We start from the raw sequence: 7,089 nt of genomic DNA on the forward strand, positions 1-7,089 counted from the left end.
TAATAATTATAAATTTTCTCAGGATATACATTATCTTTTGAAAAAAAAAATTATATATATATATATAGTTTTTTTTAATTCATTAGTTTCTATTTTTTTTATTATAATATAATTATAATTTAATTTACAAAATCAATAATTTATGATTAAAAATAATAAAATTGATATATATATATATATATTAATTTTATTATTTTTAATTATAAATATATTAAATTACTTTATAGCCATTAATTAATTACATGACGAATTCACTTTTTAATCATATAATATATTTTTTAATTAAAATTATGTAATTTATGTATAAGATAGAATAATATATAGTTATCAAGAGACATTATATAGAATAATATATAGTTATTAAGAGACATTATGAAATGACTTCAAATTATATTAGTTTTTTTTTATTTTTGAAAAGTTTTAATTATAATCTACAAAACTTTTTATGAAGTGATTTGTTGTTATTTTATAATTGAAAATATAAAAAAATAATGTAACTTATTACGAATATTTGGTATTATGTTGTATTTTTATATGAGAATTATTAGTTTGAATTTATGTTACTTTATTGATATTTTTTTTATATTAATAGTGCTATTTTAAAACTAGTATTATTAATTTTATTGATATTTTGATGTTAGAAATATATAATTATTTTTATTTTTTAAAAGGAATATAATAATAGTGTAATTTTTAGTGTAAAATCAAGAACTAAAACCAGAACCAAATCAAAATCGAAATCAAAATTGAAACCAAAACTAGAATAGAACTGAAATTGAAAATACTTAGAAATGAACCAAAATTTGATTTTGATTTCGGTCCCAAAAAAATAAAGGGACAGAAGTTTGATTCCGATTCTTTTCAAGAATCGAATCAGAATTGAAATCGTACACCCTTAACTTCATTGTGATGAAGTATTTTTTGTTTTCTTTTGAAAGTCAATGTGATTAAGTTTGAATCTAGCTAAACCTAGTTTGGTTTTATAGCTAAAAACATGTCACTTACTTGATAAACTTATATTCAAGTCTCATTCTTCCGATCCCCTATAAAAAAAAAAAAAAAAAGATAAATTATATAAATGGTACCTCATTTTAAAGATATGTAATAATAAAGTACTTAAATTTTAATTTATAACATAAAATTACTTAATTTTTAATTTAAGTAATATAAATTTTTTGTAGTCTTAAATAGCTGATTTTTAAGTTATTTATATTGACGTATCATTTATCAAATTAAAAAATATATATATTTTTATGATTTAATAGCTCAAATAAACACATCCTACATTGTTGAAATCTCAATTTACACAAATTGAATATTTTGAACCGTGAGTGGAGAAAAATTATTAATTTTTTTTAATAAATATCAAATTAATAGAAAAAATATAAATTTTTAATTTTATAAGTATTATATTAATAAAATTAATTTAAAAATTAGGTACAGACCATCATACGGATTAGCGGTTATGCATTGAAATTTAGCCTACTCACTTAAGTTGAGATATTATATATATATATATATAAAGAGAGTTTGACTAATAAAATTATTATAAGTTGGTATGGGCAAGGTGTGGTGGAGATTTGTTGAAATGTAGATAGAAAAAGGAAGGAGATTATTGAAGGCAATGATTAGTACGTACTGATTGGCATGTTAATCATAGAACCGTATTCTTTCACATGGAGAGGATATACCGAAGAAGATTTGGCACATGATTGCATGTGCATGCCATTCCAGTTTAATTTCAACAAAAAATTACTAAACAACATCACACTATAACAAAAGGAAAAAAAAAACTATTATTAACTTATTCAAATTATATATATATTATTATTTATTAAAATACTAATTAATCAATATCATATATATATCTTAGAAGATAGGGACGGGCAAGGAAAGAAAATTCAAAACCAATTTGGTTTTGTATTCCTAACCTGCCTAAAATTTCTAGAAGGCAAAACAAGAAAATAAACACTATTAGTTATTGTGAACTAATAAGAATATTTGCAATCTAATATCTATAAAATCACTTCATAATAGTGTAACACCTATATGAATATGAAGGTTTAAAAATTATAATTATCATGTGACAAAGTTTTTTTTTTTTTTAAAATAAAAAATTAACTTATCATATTAAATATGGACTTTTTATTTAAATTTTTTAAACTTTAATTTCGAAAATTTATCTCATACAAAAAGACAATACCTTTCTAAAATTCTTTTTACTATATATATCTTTTAAGAATTTTAAAATTTTTAAGGTTTACAATCTCAACTATTATTGTCACAACCCAAATTATGGACTGGACGAGCACTAGGACTTGGATCAGCATAAGACTCCCAAAGCTCGTAGTAAGCGTAACTAATTTTAGCCCAACCATAAAACCTATATCTAGAGCCCATTTTCAAGAAATTAATCGGACAGAGTCCGACCATAAACTGAACTACCCAACGAAGAATTTTAGCTCACCCAACATGTGATTACAAAATATATAAATTTAGGGAGCTCTGTTCACTCTCACAACCCTGAACATAATAAATATATCAAATGGTCCCTCATCCAAGATATATATTCATCCCATTCAACCGTACATACATAAATATAGGTTTACAATTTCAAAATAAATAATCTTTTACAGTCTCACACCAAATATAATATTCCTAACACATGCGGAATTCTAAATTTTAAATCAAGAAAACAAAGTACAAGAAACGGCTGCTGATAAACCTGCGAGAAAGGAAGCAGGTTATTCTAAAAATAAAACACTCTTATAGTTTGAAAAAATAGGGTGAACAGGAGTAAGCGTTCGACTCATAGAGGAAGATATTGATTTTAAATACAATTTCTATAACTATCTAGAGCTAATGCATGCCTAAGGGTGAAATGCAACATATATCAATATATTCAATCAAGTTTAAACAATATTCGCATAAAGAATAATTTAGAGCACTCACACATCCCGTGTGTCACATCAATCAAATATATATATATAGGAGTTGATTCCCTACATAGCTCTCTTAATTTCAACCTCTGTCAGAGAGATCAACTCAAAGTCGTATTCACCCCGACTTCTCACAAAAAGGACCGGGCCCCAAGTGAGACTAGCTCAAGTCTATCTGCTCATCCTATCCATATCCAGTACCACACCACACGCACACTAACACACGCACATCAATTTCATTAAATAATGATAATACAACACAAAGTATGTCTATAATAGTTATATACATATAATTATAAGTGAAGGTATGAGCATGCTTTGTACATACAATAATAATGAAATTATAAATAAAATCAATATTTACTCACAATACACAAGAGACTACTGGGGTGGCTGAGTGTAGGAAGATAGCTATTCCTGGTCACCTAAATAATTATATTAATGAATTTATCAGCTCTAATACAAAAAAAAAAAACTTTGAAAATCAAAATACACCCTAATTTATGCCAGAAATCCAGCAAAATTTTCCTTATACCTAGGACCTACCCAACCTGCAAAGTTGTTCAAATCACACTTCAAAAATCACAAGTCCCATATCCACATCTCATCAAGATCATATGGCTCCTTCTGGACCCTCCAAACCAGGAAAAACTTACAAAATCAAAAAATTCAGTTATAGCCCCTAAAATTGGTATTCTGCAAAAATCATTCAAACTAGCTCTAAAAATTCTAAAATTTTGTCATGTAGTCTTTAACAATGCTATAAGATTATTGCAAAAGAAATTATAATTTTCTAATCGCCCATGAATATTTTATAAATTTTTATTCTAAACCCAATTCTATGTAAATAAAGAAATTTAGAGTTTGGGTTTACCTACGCCGATTCTGACACTTAGAACGCGTCTGGGGCATCTGAAAATGGTGGTGAGAACTGTAATTTCAACTTGTTTCTAAAGCAGCTCCGACAGCTCGTCTGTCCCGCCTGGAATTGCAGATTCGAGCACCAGTGAAATTTCAGTAAAACAAAGGTACCTACGCGAAGCTTACATTACTAGGAGTTAGAATATAATTTTTATAAAATTAAATAAGCTCATTTAAGGCTCAGAAAAATACTGCGAAGTCCGTGAGACTCATCTAATTTTCGATGTCAGAAAATTTTGAAATTTATATCACCGCAAAGCTCTCTCTGAATGGAGCATGCTAGCACTCTCAAAATCTCCATGGGGCTCTTAGTTAGGAGAAATTTAGCCAAAAAGTTGAAATGTGCTAAAACTATCCGAGTTTAAATCGGACAAACCGCTCGACGAAAATTCATGTTCTTGGTGTCTTTGGAAAGCTCTCAAAGTATAGAAGATGAATGGGATCGGACCCAGTCCTAGTGGAGACCGGATCAGCTGGAATTTGGCTGGGAAGTTGATGCGTCTCGAGTTGTCCGTGAGGGAGTTTCAAGCTAGATTTTTCCAGTGTTTGGGGCTGTGGCCGGCGGCGGGGAGGCTCCCCGGTGGTGTGTCGATGAGCTAGGGCAGAGGGGGAGGTGGTGGCCGGCGGTGAGGAGGAGAGAGGAGAGAGAAAATGAAGAGAAAAGGGAGAGGGGCCGAGTGCACACGAGAGGAAGAAGGAAAGAAAATGATGGGTTGGTTTGATTCAACCAATTAGATCTGGTCTGATTTGATTCAGTCAGTTCGATTTAAAATACTTGAAATTATATTTTTACTCTACCCTGAGACCCAAAATAAGGCCCAAAAATTTTGAAAAAATTACAAAAGAAAACTCAAAAAAATTTGTGGAGTCTGAATATATTTTTAGATTTGTCACATAGTTTTTAAATTAATTTTTAAAAATAGATGAAAATTATTGTCTTAAGAAAATCAAACCCGATTTTAAAAATTCAAAGCACTTCAAATAAATTTTAACAATATTTAATACAATAAAATATTATGATTTTCACATAAAATAATTATTTAAAAATTTGGGGTGTTACAATTATAAAATTATACTCATATTAATTATATATCTCTAAAAAATAAATTTTATATGAATTTTCATTTAGATTTGGAAGAAGGGTGAATTATTTTTTAAAAAATATATTAATATTTATATATTGAAGTAATTATTCACCAAAAAATTATTTATAAAATTTAATCGTATATTTAAAAACATTTCTTATATTTAAAATATAAAAATTTTGATAATGATACTTTAAAAATTGTCATGTGATACATGTTTTTTTTTTTTTTTTTTATCCTGTCAATCAATTTAAAAAATACTAGAAAATAATCCATTAATCAATTTTTAAAAAATTTAAAATTAAATGTCATATATTTTTATATCTTTTATTAAATATAAAATTATATCATTTGTTATTAATAAATTTGTATATTAACACATTAAATGAAATAATAATTAATTAAAAATTTTATAATTTTATAGTATGATTATGAAAATATAAAATATAGAAAATATATATTAAATGATGTTATTAAAATAAAATAATAAATAATATATGCAACGTGTGTGGATTAGACGATTAATTACATATTATTTGTGTAATTAAGAATTGTTAATTAGATTTAACTAACTAGATTTCTGCTATAAATACAAAAAATATATTAATGAGAATATATGAGAAATTCAAAATTAATTATGTTTTAACAAAATAATAAATAAATAAATATATATATATATTAAGAAAAATAAAGAAAAAATAAAAATAAATAAAAATAACATTAATATTTTTAGATATCAATACGGGAATATAAAAACATTAAAAATTTATTCAACAAAAACTCTATTAGTGGTAAAAATAAAACTTTTAAAATTAAATAGATTATAATAAAAATTAAAAGTATTATACTAGATAAATTAAATAAAATTTAAATGTCAATTTATATATTTAATTATTCATGAAATTATTGAGCATGTGAAATAAAAATGGGTGTGAATTTGCTTTCATGTTTATATAAAATTTCTTATTACTCTCATTGTGCAATTCAACAAATCACAGAAGAAGAATCCAATTCATAAGATATTTTATTTCACATGGTGCATTGTATGTTGTACAATTTTACATATATTTACTATTTTGGTTGGCTTAATATTTTATATTAATCTATATATTAACTATGGCTTTAGCTAGACAACAAACATGTGAAATTGATTGATCAAAATGTGCATATAAAGCAACAATTGACTTCGTCTCAACTAACACATGGTAAGACAAGATTTTACATGGATTGCACCATTTGGTATTACATTAATTACAATCGTTATGGATTCAAATCCCAATAATTAACTTTCTAAAATAAATAAATATATAAATATATATATATATATATATATATATATATATATATATATATATATATATATATATATATATCCTTTGAATTTCTTTTTTCTAAATTCAATATATTATAAATCAAAATAAAATTATATAAATTTACATGTAAAATAAATGTGTCTCATTGTATAATATATGTCTTAATCATATGAAAAATCACGTTTAAATATGAATTTTTTTCATTGATTTTTCACTAAAATTTTAAAATTTTAATTAATGAATTTAAATTTTAATTTAAGAGAGTGAAAAAATAAATAAAGATACCCAATGTAATAATATTTATGATTATACAACAAAAGAAAAAAAGAAAAAAAAATATGAAAATTTGTGAATTGAAACTCATATTTTTCTTCTTTTATTTTCAGGCGGTTTGAAATGTAGAGAACTTATATAAATTATATGAAATTTATATATAAAATAAATATATCTTAATATCATACATCATATATTTTTGCCCACATAATAAATCGTGTTTACATATAAATTTTTTTCATTGATTATTCACTAATTCTTTAAAAACCTCATTAAAGAGTTCAAATTCTAATCGAAGGAAAAAAAAACTAAAAAACTCAATGCAATAAATATGCATGGTTCTACAATTTTATTATTCTCTTAAAAAAAAAGAAAAAAAATATATAAAAATTGTGAAAAACTTTATAATTTCCTTCTCCATTTTCACGAGGTTTGCAATCGAGAAGTGAGACGAATGAAAACTTGTTCTTGGCAAGGAATTGTTAGACCACCCATTGGATGATTGAAGCCGAACTCTTCTTCAGCACAATTGAGCAAGTTTACAAATAAAGGGTGATT

This window comes from Hevea brasiliensis, unplaced genomic scaffold (assembly GCF_030052815.1).
Source record: "Hevea brasiliensis isolate MT/VB/25A 57/8 unplaced genomic scaffold, ASM3005281v1 Scaf1, whole genome shotgun sequence".
Taxonomy (NCBI): Eukaryota; Viridiplantae; Streptophyta; class Magnoliopsida; order Malpighiales; family Euphorbiaceae; genus Hevea; species Hevea brasiliensis.